Genomic DNA, 22956 nt, shown 5'->3' with positions numbered 1-22956 from the left:
AAGTGGAGGTGGTCTTTAGTGTGTGAGAGTGGCTTCAGCTCTGAGCTTCTATTGGTCAGAGCTTCTATTTCCTGCTCCAGCTCTTTGATGAGGCCTTCAGCTCGTTTCACTGTGGTTTTAAGTTTCTCTTTAACCGTTTGGTTGAATTCACCAGCACTTCAATTCAACACAGCCTATCACAGTGAAGACCTGCCCAAGTTTCCAGATCTTAACAGACCTGAAGGACATTGTTGATCTGGTCGTCAGTCCCATTCAAACCCAGGACTCCATTGCATATCTTGATTTTAAGATCTCTGAGCACAGAATTAGATTCCAAGAGGTTTTCCCAGACTGTCACCTTAAACCAAAACACAATTTCTTAGAGCATTACCCATACTTGATCCATCAGTTTGGTTCACTAGTTTCCCTATAGACGATGCGGTTTGAAGCAAAGCATAGCTTTTTTGAAAGAGTTGCCAGGAATATCAGGTGCTTCAAAAACGTGCTACTTTCCCTTTCAGAGAGACATCAGTATCAGATTGCCCATCATTTGCATGCATGTAGCTTTACCAGACCTCTATTGGAAGTGACAAATGTTTCCACTGTACACATTGATGTTCTTAACAAGGACATTTCAAATGCTCTGAGACAGAAGTCTTCAGATATGGATACAGTGGGCTTGGCCAAAAGCGTGACATATGATGGACTAAACTACAAGTGTGGAATGATCTTGATCCAAGACTCACTGGGAGGACTGCCAGAGTTTAGTGAAATCATCCAAATGGTGATACTGAAGGAAAAGTTGATCTTCATTGTGAAGAAGCTCATTGGATGGTATATTGAACACTTTAGAGCTTTTGATCTCAAACCATCCCCAGTCGAGGAAGTGGAACTTATTGAGCCACAAGAACTACACGATACATACCCACTGGCGGACTACAAAATTGGAAAATTTACCAATATAAGGCCTACCCGGAGGATGCACATTTCTGCACAGTTGCAGAGGCCTTAGTCAAGAAGCACCCTTGTTTAAAAGAGCCTGGCTCATTCAATGGCTGCTACGACTGGAAACAGCGATTCAAGTACAAAATGGGAAACTACCGGACTCAACTCAAAGTGCAGGGGTGTCCAGAGCTGTCAGTAAATTCCCTGAAATCGAAATCAACGTTGGATGCTTTCCCTGCTAAAAAGGTGAAGAGGCCAAAATGAGCCAAAGCCAACTTCTATCCATCCTTCCTTACTGGAGAAACTGAGGACAGCATGGAAAAAGAGAGAATAGAACTTCTGAAAGATGTCAAGATGAGGAACAATGAAAGAAACAGTCAAAATGGCTTGCACGTTTGCCTACAGACGACAAGAGGTGGTCAACCAAGAACCCAGCATTCAAGACTTTAAAGACAGGTGGCCTGCCCTGTTCCATCAGAAAGAGGTATGGTAACAATGGAACTGAAATGACTCTTGAATTGAACACTGTTTATTAACAGAATTTACATATTCAGTTAAAATTTTTCGGTTTGCCTGTTGTGTATGCAGGCTTCAGTGTTTACGTTGTTAAAGCTGAGATTGATAAAACTGAGATTGTATGTGAGGTAATTTGCATTTACTTTTTATTTATTCACTGTCATTTGTTTTAGATCAATGCAGAGTTCCTGAGGCTCATGGCTGTTCCTCTTGAGGATAAGTTCTTTGCCCAGTTAGACATCCACTCAAGTCAGCTAATCAGAGTCATCCGTGCCAAAGGTGGATCAACACGCCAAAAGACTGCTGACATCATGGACATTTTGGACCAGGTACATCTAGAGCAGGGGTCAGTAACCTTTTCAACATGTAGTGCCAGTTGGACATTTTCTCGTTAATGAGTGTGCCTTAAGGAACAATATATTAAATATTAAGCTGAATTATGACACAGCGACCAAAAACATTTCCAGAAGACCTGGAATTGTATTATTTCCATATAGTCCACAATCATGCATCAACATTTTAAAGTTTTTTTTTTGTTGTTATATTTGCAACATGGGCTTACAAATTATAATTACATATATCCCATCTTAAAATACTGCTTTCAGAAACTCAAAAACATATGTGCACTGTGAGATTATATGAGAATGATGGAAACATCCACATCAATATCTTTAAGACATGTAGAGCTTTACAAAAAAACATGTGAAGGCCATGCATACAGGCCACTTGCAACAATCTTTTAAATATTTTCTTCTCTATTACTCACAACATAGCTTTAAAAATGATTAATTGATCCCAATTCAGAACACTGCTTTCAGTAACTAATTTAAACATATTTGCACTGGGAGGAAATGCCCAAAACGGAATAAAGTGCAAAACAAATCGGTAGTAATGATTACGCTGCCGCATTGTAGCGGTGAAAATTTTTTTTTTTGCAAGTGTGCCAATGATTATGCGTCCACGTGCCAGTGGTGGCACGCATGCCTAGGGTTGCCGACCCCTGATCTAGAGCATCAAATGTAACACGTTTCCTTGGTTGCTTAGAGGGTTTCACAGTACCCCTATCTATTAAAGATGCATCATCCGGGTTAGCTTAGCTCCAGTGCAGGTAGCTAAGGGGAGCAATAGCGTGCCTCTGCTGGCAGCAAGAAGATGAACTAAACTAATCACTAAACACTCCTGCTAATTTACCAAGTTGCGTTATGCTCGTTATTTCTGGCACATGTTATTTTAGAACCAAATGCATACCGGTAGGAAACCGCATGGGATGTAAACAAGACGTCAGTGACTATAAGGAGCAGAAGAGAGGTTGATGTGAAAATCCAGAACCGTATAGATTTTAACCAGAATAAGCAGAGGAGCACCTAGATGTTTTGGAAGGGGAGCTGGTGAGGAGAGAGGCTGAGGCTGCTGTACTGAGTGGATACGTGGGAAAAAGTTTCAATAACTGCCGGTTGAGTGACAACAGCTGGAAAATCGTCACTCGTTTTAACACTCTGTTGTACGGTCCTCTTCGCCTGATATGTCAAGCCTTCCAATCGATGGCAGCTCCCAGTCTACTCAAAGTTTTCTGTCGGCAGGTTGACAAGCCCCACACCAACACCGCTAATGACTCTCTTCTTGTCCCCAGGCTTAACCGTTCCAGCCTCTCCTCCCCCGCTCTCCTTCCAAAACATGTAGTTTCTCCTCCGTGGTTCAAATCCATATAGTTCTATATCCATATAGATCTTCACAGCAATCTCTCTTCTGCTCCATCCAACGTCTTGTTTACAAACTGAAAAGCCCATCTGCGTAAGTTTGTGTATGCCCGCTGTGCTCTTTCCTACCGATATGTATTTGGTTCTAAAATGACACAACGTGCCAAAAATCACGAGCGCAACATAATGTGGTAAATAAACGAGCACACAAGCGTTTGGTGATTGGTTTAGTTTTATCTTCTTGCTGTAAGCGGAGGCAGGCTACATTCCCCTTAGCTACCGGTGCTGGAGCTAAGCTAACCTGGATGAGCGACCTCTGCCCCTAACTTCATTAAAAATGCACGCACAGTTAAACAGAAGGTTTCTGTTGCCTTATATTGAGCCGGTGAGTGAGGCAACTAAAAATTTTAAATATTCCTTTAAGTTTTAGGAGTAAGGACACCTGTCTTCAGAGATTTTGAAGATTAAATTAATCAAGATTTTATTGTCCTAGACTGAGGACATTCATCTTCGAAGGTAGTGTGTCCTGAAAGCCCTCATCATCTTCCTCGGCGAGGATGCAGATGACCTGATCAAGGAATATTGTGTAAGTTTCTACAGCAATTTGCATGTCAGCTCATCTCATAATATTAATCCTGTAAAACATACAGACATTTTTGTCAACTATAATTACTGAAACCTGGATGGATTGACTACATGTTGTATTTATAATATATGTAGTAATTCTTGCGTAGAGCTACTGGTGAAAAGGTTAGTCTAGAGTCCTGCAAAACATCAAGACACAAAGTACTTTGACCCTGTCACGATACCAGGCTTGGCCAATAATGAGATGTGTGGCTGAGCCTATAAAAGGCTCCAATCCATATAGCACTATTCAGTGAAATGAAGTTGATGTGATTTTGCAGTTGCCTTTTAATGTGAGGCATGAATAAAAGTGCAAAGTGATGACAGTGATGTTTTGTGTCATGTACTTTAGGACTCTGGACCAGAGGACATTCAAAGGGACCTGGAGCTTCTCACTGTGGCAGTGTTTGTCATTTGAAAGGACGGGGAAGGACCGCAGGAGCCACCTGAAGACATAGGCATCGTCATCGAGGGCGTGACGGTGTTGCATGGACTGACTTCAGTTGCCTCAGCTTGTGCCCTGCTTCCAGGTTTGCTTTATGCACTTAATCTAGCTTATCCCAAACCCCTTTGTTTTACTTTTGAAGTGCTGCAGAAAATCATTATGCAGCTTGAGCAACACAAGATGTCCCCCAAAGTCCAAAATCTGTATGGCAGACTGGCAGAAAGCTTGCAGTAATGACACCTCACAATTGATTCCCTTTCGGGACCCAAAAATGGCCTATAGGGAAGAACAATGTTAAGACATGGGGCCTGTGAAACTTTTTTTTGATACTTTCTTTTTATTTGTTTTTCAGGATAAAAGAGAACAAATAGACAGACAAAGAACACTTAGGGCAAGCATGGGCCATATTAGAGTGTGAGAATAATAATAATAAAAAAAAGTAGAAAATTAAAGTGGGTTACATTCCTTACAGTAGACAGACCATTTTTTCCAAGCCTTGATATAGCGATCAAACTGTAACCTTAAGGAAAAGGTCAGTCTCTCCATACAGTTTATTTCGTTGACGACTGCAATCCATTCGTCTTTAGTTGGCGGATTTTCCCTTAGCCACTTCCAGGTGATGGCTTTCCTTTTGTAAACTATCCCTGCTAGTTTACAAAACTCTCCAAATGTTCTTGTATTCAGGCATCTGAGGTGTGCTCTGCCTTCTTGCTTGCGTGGCAGAGCGATGGCTCCGTAACCATGTTGATACATATTTGCCTGGCTCAAAAAGGCTTACAGGGGGCCCATTGATGCTGATCATCATCAAATTGCTGACATTAGACAACAACATTCTAGCTCTTTGGTCTGTGTACACAATGTTCATCAGACTGAAGCCCCTTTCACACTCTGCAGTGCTGCAAGGCATGGTCTGCATGCAGCGGATGAGTGGTTTGACGCATTCAGGTTCACTCTCTGGGTGTTCAATGAAGTCTCTCATTCCATTGACAGCTTGTTCTTCACACAGATTGAACCACCTGCACAGTCGCTTTACCTGTGCCTCACCATGCCGTATGCCAGGGGTTGATGGCCAGATGCTGGAATCCAGAATGCTTAGATCATGAAGAACTTCATCCTTGAATGAGAGCCGCTTCTCCATGTTTTTGATCTGTAGACTCTGTAGGAACTCCTTTGTATTGATCGGTATGAGCTTAGCATTTGAGTCCAGAGACACTGATCCAAACTGTCCCAAAGCCTGTGCTTTCAATGCTTCCTCCAATTTCTCTCCTGGAGAATATTTAAATGATGCCAGCACTCGGATGGTGCGCTTCAGCAGCTGTTCTGCTCTTAAAAGTGTAATTGAATGGGCTGTAATTGCTGGGACAGGTTTGAAAGTTCAGATAGTGCATGATACATCAATCCAAGGTCACAAAGAAATTCCTTGCTTTGCATACGACAGGCCAGGCCTCTGTAGGTTTGCCTCTTTGCCGTTTCTTGTTTTGTCTCCTGCAGCATTCTCAAAGTGTCTGGTAAGTGCTTTGTATGACCTCCACACAGCCTTTACAGAACGGAAACTGCTGGCAACCCATCGGGTGTTTAAAACTCTGCTGATCTTCAGGACTTGTGAGCCCACTTCTTGTGCTGCTTCCATAAGTTCCCGTGAATTTTTATTGGACTGACTGTAGAGACTGTAGAGCAGGGTTTCTCAACAGGGGCGGCAGCGCCCCCTGGGGGGCGTTCGTAGAACCTAGGGGGGTGCTGGGAACGAACACGGGTGTCACAACTTTGCTTTCTGTATTGGTCATTATTTTTTACTTTTTAAACTTTCATGGTTTGCAAATATTTTCGGTGCAAAAATAGGATAACTGAAATAAAAAGCCTATCTTCATATCGGTTTCTAACCCCTCTATCGTCTCATCTACTTTTTACTTTATGCTCAGTGCCGTCATGATCGCTATAGTAACGCCGATTAACAAATCCACCTCATCGCAGCAGCGTGGTGCTTTCCGAAACTGTTTCACCCTCCCCTGACTTCCACTGGTTGGTTTGCGGGACATGCAAAGCAAGCGGTGGATGGGGCATTTCACTAAGCAACATGAATCTCATCCATATTACATAGTAAGGCAACATAAGACGTGAATAAAGCTAACTCTGCTTAGCATGCTAATTGTAAACAATAGAACGTGCGCATTACATGTAGACCACTGCAACGTCGCTCATTACGTCTGCGAACCGATAAACACTTTCATAAAGTACGCACTCCAACCGGCACATACGCATTTAACACTGATGTTACAGGCGCTTAACTTGTATAGTAACAAACTACTTTAATTACTATTTGGCCGCAAACTTAAACGTGCTACTTGCCAACTCAGAACGAAGCGGATAAAGGCTGCACATGCACAGCGTTGCTAGGCAACGTCACGTAAACAAAGGGAGTCTTTCGTGCACATATTGAACCCAAGTTCGCGGGTTAACAGTTCAATAACCAATAAAAATGTACGCAAGCACTGTTACGTATTAAACTTCAATAGCTCAATATTAAAACCTTTGAATAAAACTCTGAATAGGCAAGGCAACTTTATTTATATAGCACTTTTCATACACAAGGCAGACTCAAAGTACTTCACATATAAACATTGTCATACAATAAAAGAAAACAATAGTTAAGTAAAAAGTAAAATAGATAGAAAATAAAGGCAAAGTTTAAAAAACATTTTAGAAAGGCAGAGTTTAAAAGAAATGCATTTTAGAAAGTGAGAAAATAAAGGCAAAGTTAAAATAATAAATATTTAAGATTTAGCAGAAAGCTAAAGCAAACATAAAAGTCTTCAGTCTTGTTTTAAAAGCTGTCAGAGTTGGGGCAAGTCTTAAATCCTCAGGGAGTTTATTCCAGCTATTTGTTGCATAGTAACTAAATCCTGCTTCCCCATGTTTCGTGTTGACTCTGGGGATAATTAACAGATTGGTCTCAGAGGATCTTAGTGGCCTAGAAGGCTTATGTAGTGGAAGCATATCAGTTAAATATTTTGGCCCTAAACCATGTAGGGATTTATAGGTTAGCAACATGATTTTTAAATCAATTCTCTGACATACAGGGAGCCAATGTAATGATTAAGAATTGGTGTAATATGTTCACATTTTTTGGTCTTTGTTAGAACTCTAGCAGCAGCATTCTGAACAAGCTGTAGTTGCCTTAGAGATTTTTTTGGGAGACCTGTAAGGAGACCATTGCAGTAATCAAGCTTGCTAGTGATAAAGGCATGTACAAGTGTTTGTAAGTCTTCGGTAGACATGAGCCCTCTAAGTCTTGCTACGTTTTTAAGGTGATAATATGCAGATTTTGTAACTGAATTGATGTGACTGTCAAAATGTAAATCTGAATCCATGATAACCCCTAGATTTCTGGCTTTGATTGAGGTTTTCAGGGACAGAGATTGAAGGTGTTGGGTAACTTTAAGCCTTTCGGTTTTAGCACCAAATACAATTATCTCGGTTTTGTCCTCATTTAGTTGAAGGAAATTTTGGCACATCCAGTCTTTGACTTGCTCAATGCACTGGCACAACAGATCAATGGGCTGATAGTCATTTGGTGATAGAGATACATAGATTTGCGTGTCATCAGCATAGCAGTGATGGTCAATATTGTTATTTTGCATGATTTGCCCTAGTGGGAGCATGTAGATGTTGAATAGAGAGGGTCCTAAGATCGAACCTTGTGGGACTCCACATGTCACGTTTGTTGATTCTGAAACAAAGTCGCCAATGGAAACAAAGTAGTTCCTATTTTGTAGGTAGGACCTAAACCAATTTAAAACTGTGCCTGAAAGCCCCACCCAGTTTTCTAATCTGTCCAAAAGTATTGTATGGTCTACAGTGTCGAATGCAGCACTGAGGTCTAGTAGCATTAGTATTGAGATTTTGCCAGAGTCTGTGTTAAGACAGATGTCGTTTACAACTTTAATAAGGGCGGTCTCAGTGCTGTGAAGGGGTCGAAATCCGGATTGGAAGGTGTCATAGCAACCAGTTGATGCCAGGAAGTCACTAAGTTGCTGGAGGACAACTTTCTCAATGATTTTACTTATGAAGGGTAGATTTGATATTGGTCTGTAGTTGTTAATAATAGAGGCATCTAGGCTCCGCTTTTTTAAAAGGGGTTTGATAACTGCAGTTTTTAAGGCTTTTGGGAAAGTGCCTGATTGGAGAGAGTTGTTAACAATTTGCAATATGTCTGTAATATTGCTAGGCAGTCAAAAACATTCTTAAAGTGGTTGGTAGGTAAAGTATCAAGGCAACAGGTGGATGGCTTCAGTTGTGTCACAGTTTCCACAAGAGTTTTAGAGTCTATGACATTAAAGCATGTCATTGCCATGTTACTTTTGCCTGGATATGGTGGTAGTCCAGCATTTTTGTTTAAAGTGGAGACATTGATGGCGCGTCTGATGCCTTCTATTTTAGCAGTATAAAATGCTGCAAACTCATTGCATTTCTGAGTGGAATGAAGGTCAGGTGGAATTTGTGTTGGGGGCTTGGTCAGTCTGTCAACAGTTGTAAATTGGGTTTTGGCATTATTAGTATTGTTTTTAATGATATTGGAGAAAAATGTTTCTCTAGCACTTTTTAAGTCTAAATTGTAGGCACAGAGGCTCTCTTTATAGATGTCATGGTGAATATGAAGTTTTGTTTTACGCCATATGCGTTCAGCCTTCCTGCATTCTTTTTTCTGGGCTGTTACAAAAGCAACTTTTCTCCAGGGTGCCTTTTGCTTTCCAGAAATCGTTTTAACCTTATAAGGTGCAATGACATCTATGACTACTATGAGATGGCCTTTTTAAAAAGTACATTAGAATGTTCATTGATATACCGTTTTTTGACAGTATTTGATTTTGTCTGTATGTCGGGAATAAAAGATATGTTAAAGAAAACACAGAAATGGTCAGACAGTGAAGGATCAGTCACAGAGAGATCTGAAACATTGAGACCCTTTGTGATAACCAGGTCTAGAGTGTGCCCCTTACAATGAGTAGCCTCTTTCACATGTTGAGACATTTCAAATGTGTCCAAAATGGTAAAAAGTTTTTTTGCACACTTATCATTAAAATCATCAGTATGAAAATTGAAGTCACCAGTTATAACTAGACAGTAAAAATCTGTGGAGATGCTAGACAATAATTCTGTAAAGTCATCGAAGAAATTTGCAGCGTATGTGGGTGGCCTGTAAATAATTAATAGGAGAACTCTGGGGGATTTCAATACAACACAAAGGTATTTGAATGATGGAAAATCACCAAATAGCATCTGTTTCCCCTGAAATACATTTTTAAATATAGCAGCAACCCCTCCACCTCTTTTTCCAGATCTACATACATCAAAAAAGTTATAGTTGGGAGGAGCTGTCTCTATCAGAACGGTTGCACTGTTATTTTGTTCTAGCCATGTTTCAGTTAAAAACATAAAATCCAGTTGAGAAGTGGTAATAAAATCATTAAAGACCGGGTAAACCAAGAATAATTATGGGTTTTGAGTTTATAATACCACAGGAAAATATATTATTAACCACCCTGCCAAATTTGAAGGACTAAAAAAATCGCGAAGTATATAAAATTATGCTTCAAAGTTGATGAAAAATGAGCAGTAATCCCTGGCTCAGGACGGTGGGGGCGTGTGCGCTGCAGGCCAGGAAACCACGCCCATCACCGGAGAGGTCCGGAAACTTAAATAAAGTAAACGAACCGTTAACGTTACGTTTCCCACTGTGGCATCCAGGGAAGATGCACCAACGAGGTTGAAGAGGCATAACGGGCAAGCTAGCTGCAAACTGACAATTCAAACCAGACTCGTGAGCGGTAAAACCATAGACGGGTGAAACCACAGAATGCTAGTGCGCGGTTAATGTATTTATACCTAGAGGGCAGCAGGGGGCGGGTCTACATCGGGCGACCGCTTTACGTAAAGCGGTCGCCCGATGTAGACCCGCCCATTTTAAACCTGCACACAGAACATTCTCTGAGGCCTAGCTCCTCAAGGAAATGATGAATGGGAAAAATATTTTTTACATGTTTTGAGGGACACATTTAAGGCCTAATTAATATGATAAGAAGAAAAATACTGAATTTGGTTTACCCGGTCTTTAACTAAAAAAGATTTGTTATTAAGAGACCTAACATTAAGTAGACCCATCCTGATGGTGTTATTGATAGGCTTTAAGGTTGATTTGGGTTTGGAGGGAATAGGTATGAGATTTGAGAGGTTAGCAGTGCGTCTAAGTTTCCCTTTGTTTACTCTCTTAGTGATTACAGCAGGAATGCAAAAGTTGCCATGTTTTGATGTAGGCAACCTTGGGTTCAACAGATTATGCAAAACTTCCTTTGTGCTGTGTCTACGGCTGAACCCTTTTTTGTCTCAGTAATAATCAGGACTACTATCAGTACAGGGAGGGGGGGGGCTGGGGCACCCTCCGCTTGGGTGTTATCAGACTGTGATCATGACGTGGGGATGGTATCATTGACGCAGGAGGAGACAGTGGAACTGGAGTTGTCGTGGCTATGGGAGAGATGAGGCTGGTGGTCATCATCAACGGGAGACAGCTGGAGGTCAGAGGCAAAGGGGGGAGGCATGGTGTAGATGGTGTCAGGCAGGCTGTTGTCTCTCTTCAAGGTCTGTGGTCTGTCTGCTATCTGTGTGTCAGATAGTGGGACAGTAGATGTGTGGGGGAGGCTGTAGTCTCGCTTCTTCTCATGGTGGGAGAGTGAGAAGAGAAGATTGTCCCTTAACAGTTTTGAGCCTAACCTGTTTGGGTGTAGGCCATCTGCTCTGAAAAGATATTTGCGCCCCCAGAACAAGTTGAAATTGTCAATAAAGCCCCTTCCTCTTTCATTGCAGACTCTTGAAAGCCATGTATTCAGTGCAAGTAGACGACTGAATCTGTTTATTCCCCTGTCAACTGCTGGTATGGGTCCACTGATGAATGACCTAACGTGTAATTTGTCCAGCGTGTCCAATAGTTCAGTGAAATCCCTCTTCAGAAGTTCTGACTGTTCTCTTCGAATATCATTAAGTCCTGCATGCACAATAACCTGTGAGATTTTGGGGTTTTCCAATATAATTGTGGTTAGTTTCTGGTTGACATCACTAACCATCACATCTGGGAAGTAGCATGTTTTGATCTTCTTACCGGTTATATCCTTTATGGTTGAGTCTCCTACAATCAGAGTGTCTGGTTCATCTGCTTTCTGTGAGATGGGCCCTTGTTGGCTTGAGGTGGCGGTGGCAGACGCATGCACAGCTCGACTCCGTGGCGACTGGTTACACATTTTCTTGTACACATTTTCTTGTCCAGAAAAAACCAGCGGCACAGAAGTTTTTTATTCAAGCAATGTAGCACGAGTTGGAGTGGAGTTGGTAATGGATATAGCCTACCCACGGGTGTCACAAATTTTTTTTTTTAAACAAAATGAACAATAATATTGAGGGGGGGGGGGCGGCGCCAGAGGATCGGGGTAAGGTAAGGGGGGCATTTGCTCAAAAAAGGTTGAGAAACACTGCTGTAGAGTTTGTCCACGAAAGCTTTGAAGTGGTTGACTGCCTTAACCTCATTCACAGCATCATTTACAGCCAGTTCTAGACGGTGGTTCATACAGTGCCATGTGAAGAGGTGAGGGTACCTTGCAGTCAGCCTGGTTGCCACACCAGAGTTTTTGCCTAGCATAACACTGACTCCATCAGAAACAAATGAGATCCAGTTGTTCTGAAGCCACTCTTCACTAAAGCCTGCAGTGTCCAAACAGTTTAACAGAGCTTCCTCTATAGACTCTGCCCTCTGGCTTTCCAGCTCCAAAAAAACAAATTCAGGAGTAGCTCCATCTAAAGAGGCCTTCACATTGACAATCATGGCAGATTTATGGCTGAGAGAAGTTGCCTCATCAATGAGAACAGATAGCTTGCTTGAAGATGACACAATGCTGTCAACTATTTTTGTCTGCATCTTTTTTGCTATGTGTTCCACAATTGAAAAGAACTGTACCTTGAGTGCAGACTTGTGCCCATGTTGACACTGTTTTTTTCCTGAAGCTCAATGAGATCGTCATGGTCAGAGAAAGGTTGGTTCATCTTGGCAAGATAATATGCTGTTCTACAGCATTTGTCTCAGCTAACAGTGTCTGACACAGCTATCACAAGATTCCCAAGGACATCCTGTCCACCCTTTTCAGTGAGCTCCTGAGCTATTTCGTGTGCCCTGGACATCTCATGCCGTCTGATCTTGTTCCTCAAGGAGGCCAGGGCTGTTTGTCTGCTTGAGCCTGATGACTGGATCTTGAACATCGCCCACTCCTCCGATATAGAAATTATTTTTTCTGTTAAGACACCAGTGGACTTGGTCGAGCTGCAAATAGCACAACCTGGAAGTAAACAAAAACATGACTAATTAAAATCATACAAGCTTCTTTTTTTTAATGTAAATTAGCAATAACACCTTCTGAACTGGATAGGAATCTATTCAAAATAATTGAATGAACTGTACATAAGTTTCACCATGAAAATACAATTTTTACAATTTAATTGTTTACAAGTGAAATTAATTTATCTTTAAGATGAAAATAAACCAGCTATACTCTCGCTCGCAAAACGTTGACTTATGTGTTTATACCAGCTTTACAAGTTGGCTGGTATTTACCTAACTTTCTGTCCTTCCATTCTAACCAAGAATGCCTGCCTTTAAACTCCCTAGCCTGACTCTCAGTCCACAGGGCTGGCCAGGAGATATCATCTAGAAGGAACAATGACATATTTAGCACACACACTCACTCACTCACTAAAATGTGCAATAATAACTACGTTGGTCAACGCAATCCTTTAAGGTGGGAAGAATGTTTGTTGACAAATCAGCCTGGCTGTTTATCTTTACTACACCAAGATTAAGCTAGCAAGGCTGTTATATATTCCTATGTGAATATAGGCTATGTGTGGTATTTATTCAGTTTGGGAAAGCTCTTATAAGCTAGTAACTATTAGGCTAATATCTGCTAAAGTTAACTTGTATACAATATACAACTTTCACTTACTCGGTACACTGCTGGCATCAGGCTCCGCTGTAGTTCCCTCTTCTAAGTCTTCTTCATCTTCTAACCTAGTGATTACCAGAGTTTCGTCCAAGGCAGCAGCAGGCTTTTTTGGATTTAAAAAATTGCTTAAAGTGGTTTGTTGCTGTTACGAACCTTACTCGTTAGGGGGGAAAAGGGAAGTAACACACACAACCCGGTGGATTGGGATTGTAATTAATTGCAATCCGACTAAGGAATAGAAAGGAACAACCAACAGAAAGGGCCGTTAGGTGCTGTCAAAGAAAATGAACAAATATAACAAAAGGAGAACTCCTTAAAACAAAAATGGAGCTACCTATCTAATAACTAAACCCGAATAGTCCTAAAACAAAACCTAACCGGCTACTCTAGCATAACGAAACAGAAATACAAATTATCAGCACCCCCTAAACCTAGTGTGTCTAAACAGTGAAAAACCTAAATGGGAGTGCAAGTGAACAAAATCAGTATTGGAGAGATTCCTCTTACCCTGGCCCAAATCTGGGAACACACACATGCAAACTCTTGCGACCAACAGAATGCGACTACACGCCTTTGTTCCCTACAGGTGTCTGCCGCCGCTTGTAAGGCGGCAGACACCTGTACGCCTCCACGGCGCTGTCGCTCTCTGGTTGGCTGGGCCCCGCACCACTCAGCCGCCAGGGCTAATCAGGGGATGGAAGGACCCGCCCACTTGAGCTGCTTTGGGGGAAAACAGGAGGGGTAGCGCATGCAGAGGGAGGGGAGACAATGCGGTCGGCTCAAGGCCGTAACAGTTGTTTTTGTTTCATATTCATTGTTGATGAGAAGTTGGACACAAAGTTGGAAATCACCGAGGTGCCGACTGAGATGATTTCGCTGTTGCTAGGTGACGTGACGTCAGGTCTAGGTGACGGGGCATGGGCCATGGACGGAAGCCTCTCGCTCTATAATGCTGCGTTCCATTGTACTCAGACTTTTTAAGAGAAATTCTGTCTATCGAAATTGATACGTGTCATTTCGCATTTCTAAGTGGGCATACGGAAATGCTGGAGCTTTCTTAGTGGTTATACGGCGTATACCTGCGTATCACGTAGACTACACCACTGATTGTGTCCCTTGTTGTGCTAATAATGTCCAATATGTCCCTCCCTGGTATCCCATACACCTGTGTTGGTGATATGATTGTTGGTGCTGCTGTTTTTATTCTGTTTGCTAATACCTTTGTTAATATTTTGTAATCTGTGTTTAGTACTGTTAGCGGCCTATCGTTTTCTAATTTTCTTTTGCTTCCCTTATTTTTTATATATTATCTTTATTAGTCCTGTTGCCAGTGACTCTGGTATCTCCTGCTCTTTTTCCATCTCTGCATATATTATGTTTAAAATTGGGAGCAGATCTTCAATAAATGCTTTAAAAAATTCACTTATAAGGCCATCTGTTCCCGGACTTTTATAGATTTTTAATGACATTGTCTTAACTTCCTTTATTTCTATGTCTTTGATGTTGTCATCGCACATACTTTTCTCATCATTTGTTATTGTTTTATTAATATTACTCAATACTGTAATCCCAGAAATACTTTCTAATCCCAGAAAATAGCCTGTGCATTTCTCCCCCTTCATCGCATCCCAGGTAAAAAAAAACAACTATTAAAAATATACTTTTTGAAAGCATACTAAGTACATTTTGTACTTTTTTCGTCAAATCCAAGTGTAGTTAAGTGTATTCAATTATGTATTAAGTTCAACTTAATACCAATTTGACTACACTTCAAGTGTAAATTGTATGCTAAAATCGAACAACTTTTTTCAAACTTCAAATGCACTAAAGTATACTAATGAAAACCAAGAATCATGAGTGATTAAGCACGCTTACAGTACAATTACATTATATTACCATTCTAATGGAAATACACTTAAAAAGGCATTGAAGCTCAACTTCAAGTTGTGTTGAAGTACATTTTGTACATACTGTTATCATACTTATTACTATAAACTGTCAATTTAGTATGCTTCTTCAATATTTCAAGTGATCTACAAATACACTTCCTTACTATTTTTAGTACTATTAAAAGTGTCCCACTATGATAATAATAGTGTATTTATAGTGAAGTTCAATAACAATCTAAACATCATAGACACGTACTTTAAGTGCAATGTTATTATAGTGTTTTCTTGAAAACAATTGTGTTTGAAGTATATTTCATTTGTACTTTTATCCCCATTTTGTTATACTTAAGCATAAATGTTGCTATTATACTACAAGTGTATTATAATTCAATACATTTCAAGTGCATTATATCAACAGATTACAAATTGCATTTCAGAAAAGTAACTTTATTACTCTTCAAACAAAAATAGGACATATAACATATATGACATATAATGATAATAACAATAACACAATAACAGGAACATAATAACACATCAACATTCTGTGCCATAGATCTGAAGAAGAACTAGAACTGACACAGAGGGGAAAACAACACAAACACACTTACAAGAAAGACGATACACTCATGCAACATCTAACTCTGATTATGAGATGAGGCCTTGTAGCTCTCATTGTTGCACTTCCTCCGTAGAAGGGCCCGGATCTCGGCCACCTCTGTGTTGGGGAATCACTCCCTCACTGCATCTGTGAAAACAGGAAAGAGACATGGGCATGAATTAAAACAAGATAGACAATGTATAACACTGAAATACAATCATTGATGATAATGGATTTGTCAATTAATCATGACAATGGATGTGTATTCATAATTATGACATTACTGTACCTATAATTGCGCTGATTTTTTCTGGCTCAAGCTGCTCCTTCAGCTCGCCTTTTTTCCCTTTCCCTGTGAGGGTTGCCTTGGCCAAAGTTTCCCTTCCAAAAACCAATGTGGCCAGTTCCTGTGTGAAGAGGGACATCCTCCTCCCACTCAGCCTCTGATAGAGACGTTTTGGGACTTCCACTGATGAGTTGCCCAATGACATCTGTGAAAACACACAAACAGATTAAGACAAAAGGTACATTACATACACTTCTCTATAGGGCAGGTTGGCACATGTCTTGGCTTCTAGTGTTTTAACACAATTAGTAATTCCAGGATCTTGTAAGATTTTTTTTGTATCCTTATTGCACCCAATCATAACAAAGATTTAGTAAAAATAGCATAGCAATACCGTAAATTCTGGACTATAGAGCGCACCTGAATATTATCCGCACCCTCTAATTTTAGAAAGAAACTCTATTTTGTACTTGCATAGGCCGCACCGGACTATAAGGCGCAGGTGGGGGGGGGGGGGGGTGCGGTTGCGCGCGATCGTAACACACCCCAGACCTACGACCGACAGGGGGGGGGTGTTGCGCGCGATTGTAACCCACCCCGGGTTACGTATTATGACAGACTGGACCAGCCGTGGCTGCAGCTGAGCTCTGTGGGCCGGTGCATGTCTCTTTCTCTCTCATTGAAACAAAACAAAACAAAACGGCCGCACCGTAGAGGCAGCACCGGCGTATACTACGGTGCTGCCTATACTAAAAAAGAATCCTATATATTTATGAATCATGTATTCATAAATATAATAATCATGTATTCAACACTACATTACCAGTGTTGTAGTACTTGAGTCCGGGACTCGGACTCGGACAAATCCGCCGCGGAGTATCGAGTCCGGAACTCGGACTCGGACAAATCCGCCGCGGAGTATCGTGGCTTTCGTTGGTCCACTACGGAGATGGACCGCGGACCCGCCGTGGCTCATAATCATGTCTTCACGTCACTGAATGATGTGAACTTATACGCCATATTTATTATATATGTAACCATTGTCTGATGTGCTATACAATAATCTATTCGGCTTTGCTTTAATTCCCCCATCACCATTTGTCTTCTTGAGTATTCTCTCCTGTTTGGGTTTTCGTTTCTCCATACATCAATTAATTGTTTTCAGAAAAACCTTTCTTGAAGCATAATTTTTTTAATTATTTCCCTCTCGCCATATCTCCCACTATTATACAGTTTCCCCACACACCATTTTCCTAAATCAAAGAAAAAACCCTTCCTGTCTGCTTCTATATTTGGTGCATATATATTAATTATTCTGTACTCTGTAATCTTTTTGTATTTAAAAATTCTTTGAGGTTTTCTACAGTATTATTTTTTATCAGGATCGCTATCCCGCATGATTGATCTGTACCATGGTTTGCATATAATGTCTTTGCATTTTGTTTTTATATGTTTCATGATATGGTCTGTCCAGTTTGTTTCTTGCAGACATAACATGTCTGCAATTTTCTTAGCCCATTTGTGTTGAATGAAATCAAGCTTAACATTAAACATATAATTATGGTTTCATTTCCAACCTTCATTTTGTCCTTCTTTCCTCCTTCTATCTCATTTTCTCCTCAGCTTGGAGCGCAGCTTTTCTTTTCTTTGTGGTCTCCTCTACCTTTCGTTCCTTCGGCGGTCTGCTTTCACTCTCTGTCTCTGAAATATCTTCGATCAGCATTAAGTCCATCGCAGCTTCCCCCTCGTCTCGGTTTCCATCTCCATGCTGCGTGAGTCATCTCGCGGGGAGCCCTCTCTCCACTCGTTTCCTCTCCGGACCGGCTCTCCTCCTGCCACATAGTTTCCAACGTGTCTCCTGCTGCGACGTCACTCGGGGGATGCCGTCTTTGGTTCTGCTCTATGGTCTCCGCCCTGCCCTCTGGTACGTCACCCGGGTCTCCCTCCGTCTGCATGTCATCCTCCTCGCTGTCGGTGTTGTTGACGTCCTCCGCGACGCTGACGTCCTCTCTCTCCGCTGCTTCTGTAATACACTCTTGTATAGTGTCCCTGTTTTTTACATTTATGGCATCTGAATTCAGGGCATTCTCTGAAAGTGTGTCCCGGTTTTATACATAGTCTGCATACTTTTATCTGCCTGTCATGGATCACGCGGAAGTACTCGACCCCCCTCTAGCGTTTCAACCTTGGTTGAATAGGGTAGCGATGTCACTGTTTCAGTGAACCAGACTTTTAATCGGCGAGATTGCCTTCACTCCCCATTCTGCAAGCTTTGCAAGAACGACACTGTCTTCAATAAACTGTAGCCGAGCGTTCTGGGTTCGCCTTGTTGTAGGACTATAGAAAACAATGAACGGGACCGGAGACGGGATCGTGTGTTCAGCAGCCAACTCCGCTTCACTTTAATTCTTCACACCCCCTTACGGCAACTCCCGAGGGACACACCTCCTTTTCCCAGTTAAACATAGAACAGTCTGTTACATACGTCCCCTCCTCAATAAGAAACGTCCATGTTTCACTTGAACCTGTAAAAAAAAAAAAAAAAAAAAACATGGGGAGAATATCCCCCTAAATTCCCATCACCTGTAATCCCAACAGAACTACAATATAGGCAACACAACTAAACAGAATATACATCAAATACCCAGACTGTAAATCCTCTAGGCCAGTCATTCCCAACCTGTGGGCCGCGAAGGTATTGCAGGTGGGCCGTCAAATCATTTTCAAAATATTATGATTTTTGTGTGGAAAAAAAAAATTATATTATTATTATTATTTTTTTAAAGCAATAGTTATTTTACAAGATAATAAAATGTTTCAATTCAGTCTCTCTGCTGCTCTCGCCCACTTAAGCACCCCAACACAGTGCCGGTGTTGCCGGCCCGTCCGCTGTCCAGCTAAAAGGTTTTTTTTTTTTTTTTTTTTTTTTTATTATAAATTTTAATTTTTTTTCTTTCAGAGTAATTTGCCCACCACTGCCTTCAATTAGGCTGGGTAGCAGAGACAGAAATGATCGGAACCTTTGTTGTTACTGGCCGGACCACTTTGCGGCTGGACCGGGTTGTTTTGTTTACATTTGATTGATATGTAGCCGTTACTTGTATTGCACATATCAAAATGGATGGCTGGTTAGCAACAGGGGCAATTAAAAGAAAATCCAGTCAAGAAACAGATGGCGAATCGACAGGTGATCTCCCCACTGTCAAACAAAAAAGAAGATGTCGGAGAAAGTACAGTGCAGAGTACTTAGGTTTGGGATTTTTTTGGACTGGCTCAGAAACTGAACAGTTACCGGTGTGCCTGCTGTGCTGTGAGACGCTGTCAAATGAAGCCTTGAAGCCCTGTAAACTACGCCGTCACCTGGAGACAAAGCATGGGCAGTATGTGACAAAGCCACTTCACTTCTTTGAGAACAAGCTCAAAGAATATCAAAGTAAAAAGAAAGTTATGGAGTGTATGGGCAGCGAGAACACAAAGGCTGTGGAAGCATCATATCGCGTCTCCCAACTCATAGCCAAGGCGGGGAAACCACACACAATAGGAGAGAATTTAATTCTTCCCGCAGCCAAACAAATAGTTGAAGTGATGTTGGGAGAGAAGGCAGTGCAGCCCATCAACCTCATCTCATTGTCAGATAACACAGTAAAGCGCAGAATTGATGAGATGGCAGATAATGTGTGTGAACAGCTGGTACAAAACATAAAAGAGAGTCGGTTTTATGCCCTCCAATTAGATGAATCCACGGACATTGCAAATGTGTCAAACCTGCTTGCCTACGTAAGATATGAAAAAAAATGGCGAAATAAAAGAAGACTTTCTATTTTGTAAACCTCTGATCACCCGTTCAACTGCTGAGGCTATTTTTGACATTCTTAACGCTTTCATCATTTCCAACGGGATTGAATGGTCCAGATGTGTTGGAGTGAGCAGTGACGGAGCCCGTGCGATGCTGGGGCAGCATAGCGGAGTTGTCAGGCGTGTGAAAGCAGTGGCTCCGCAAGCAACATCTGTCCACTGCAGCATACACCACGAAGCGCTGGCTACAAAGAAAATGCCCCCAGATCTTAAGACTGTTTTAAATGAGGCGGTCAAATCAGTCAACTTCATCAAGAGCCGACCACTGCAAACACGTTTGTTTGCCGTGTTATGTGGAGAGATGGGCAGTGATCATCAGCAGCTGCTGTTACACACTGAGGTGCGGTGGCTCTCCCGGGGCAAGGTACTGACGTGCCTGTTTGAGTTGCGCGATGAAGTGCGAGTGTTTTTTCTTGACTCAAAATTTGAACTCGCACACCGCTTCACTGATTTTGAATGGCTGGCCAAATTGGGTTACCTGGCTGATATTTTCAGCCATTTAAATGGGCTAAACCTCGCTCTCCAAGGAGCAGCTGTAAACACCTTCAATGTTCAGAATAAGGTGGAAGCAACGATAAGGAAACTGGCGCTGTGGGCAAAGCGAGTCGACAATTCAAACTGTGACTCGTTTGAAAATTTGTCTGATTTTCTGACAAAGGAAAAGATGAAGCTTCCCATCACCGTCACCAACACCGTCAAAGAGCACCTGCAGGGTTTGAAAACGCAGCTGCGCGAGTACTTCCCTGTCCCAGATGTGCAGTGCAGCTGGATTGAAAATCCATTCGGCAGCCACACTGACGAGGCCCTTGCCGCCCTGAGCGCAAAAGAGCAAGATAGTCTCCTGGATCTCTCTTTTGACACAGCGCTGAAGCTGGTCTTCTCGCAGAAGCACCTAATTAACTTTTGGCTCCATGTTTCTTCTGAGTATCCCGACCTGGCCGACAAAGCTGTGAGATTTCTGATGCCTTTCCCGACGACGTATCTCTGTGAGTGCGGATTTTCTGCACTTGTGGCATTAAAAACTAAGTACAGAAATAAACTGAATGTTGAGCCAGATCTTCGACTGAGGCTATCATCCATTGTGCCGGACATTAAGCATCTGGTTGCCGCCATGCAACATCAGCCCTCACATTAGGCCTTGGACCCGATTGCACAGCAGCTTTATAAAAGTCCTGAGTGCAATGTTGTAATTTTGTATCCTTATAATTGTTCAATTGTTGCTTTTGCTAGTTTCCTCCAGGTTAGGCTTGATTAGGTGGTGATTGACGTGTGTGTGTGTGTGTGTGTGTGTGTGTGTGTGTGTGTGTGTGTGTGTCAGCAAGACAACATCACACAACAGGGCAAACCTTCCCATTGAGCTCTGTTGTCAGGTTTATTTTGCCCTTGTGTCTGTCTGTCCACTCATAGCCTTAAAGAGATATAACATAAAATTCTGCTGTAGTTCCTACTTAATGAGATTAAACATAAAATTCTGCTGTAGTTCCTACTTAATGAGATGAAACATACAATTCTGCTGTAGTTCCTATGAGAAGAAACATACATTTGTGCTGTAGTTCAGTTTAACAACTTCAACAAATGCTTCCTGCACTGTGGAGCTTACTGCATGTTCCCTGTGCTTTCAGTTTTGTCCTGAATGTATTCTGCTGTAGTTCATGAAACATAAAATTGTAGTTCAGTTTAACAACTTTAACAAATGCTCCCTGTACTGTGGAGCTTACTGCATGTTCCCTGTGCTTTCAGTTTTGTCCTGAATGTATTCTGCTGTAGTTCCTATGAGATGAAACATAAAATTGTAGTTCAGTTTAAAAACTTCAACAAATGCTCCCTGTACTGTGGAGCTTACTGTATGTTCCCTGTGCTTTCAGTTTTGTCCTGAATGTTCCAGATGTCTCATCAAAATTAAAAAGAGTGGTCTGAGAACACATTATTTGGCCTTTTATTCATTTGTATTGTTTATTGGGTCAGAGGGGGGCCGCGGGCATTTTTTAGATTTTCAAGTGGGCCCTGAGTTGGAAAAGGTTGGGAACCCCTGCTCTAGGCAGTGGTCGAGTGCAAACTATACCGTCACCCTGTAACCAGTGATCCAAACATAAAACCAACACTGCCAAACATTTATGCAACACCTTGAGACTACACACATAAAACCTAACCTGAAACAAAATAAAAAAAACATAAACTTTAATAATTTCTTTTTACAATACCCTGAGTCTTCTCACCAACCTAAGACCACATTTTCATTAATTTCAATCCTTTTTTTTTTTTTTTTAACTAGCAAGCTTTCACTGCATTGCCCAACCCAGAACACAATAACTTCAAAACATGACAAAGTCCCGCAAATGGGACGGAGGTCGCACCACTCGCCCACCGCGAGACTGTCCGGACCTGAGCTCCGGCGAGTTCCAACACAGTCCATAGTCCAACTCACCAGCCCGAGGCTGATCCCTGCTTTGTGGGGGCCGGTGAACCGGTGAAGACTCGACCACAGGAGGAGACCCAACGGCAACAGGAGTGGCAGGAACAGTCTGTGCCGGCAATGGCAGAGTGTACGGCTTCAGTCTGTCATGATGAACCACTTGAGCCCGCTCCATCGGGTCGAGAGCATTGATAATGCGATATGTTAGCGCAGCCTCCCCACCTGAAACCAGCACTTGCATGACCCGATATGGGCCCTTCCAGTGCGGTGCCAGCTTCATACGCCTTTCCGTGGGGTTATTCAGCCACACCAGCCCACCTACACCAAAGGGACGGTGGCAGCTACTTTCGTCATAGTACAGTTTCTGTCTCTCACAAGCCTCTGCAGAGTTAAGCCTGGCTGTGCTGAAGGCTAACTCCAGCCGCTCTGCAATGGTGGATGCATAATCCATCTGGGATCCAGTGCCACGGGAGTCCAGAGCACTAGCAGGCACCAGCACGTCAGCAGCAACCCGGGCCTCACGTCCGTGCATGAGGTAGAAGGGGGTGAACTGGGTGCTGGCATGTTTGGAGGAGTTATATGCAAAGGCGACTTGCTTCACATAAGTGTCCCATTCACCTCCCTGTGACAGCAACATCTTCGCCAGCTGATCGATCAAAGTCCGG

The 22956-nt window shown here is 42.0% G+C and overlaps 1 pseudogene across 1 annotated transcript; it reads left to right on the top strand.

Annotated features, from left to right (window-relative positions):
• Nucleotides 1–1068: 1068 nt before the first annotated feature.
• LOC311369795 lies at nt 1069–21123 on the top strand (annotated as a pseudogene). Its single transcript has 6 exons — nt 1069–1408; nt 1614–1769; nt 4183–4291; nt 5698–5714; nt 20537–20827; nt 21109–21123. The product of its transcript is annotated as an uncharacterized misc_RNA (transcript).
• The last annotated feature ends 1833 nt before the right edge of the window (nt 21124–22956 follow it).

Source organism: Micromesistius poutassou (assembly GCF_964030765.1).
Source record: "Micromesistius poutassou genome assembly, chromosome: 24".
Lineage (NCBI taxonomy): Eukaryota > Metazoa > Chordata > Actinopteri > Gadiformes > Gadidae > Micromesistius > Micromesistius poutassou.
Note: the sequence above shows the minus strand (reverse complement) of the source record. Positions and strands in the feature narration are given on the sequence as shown.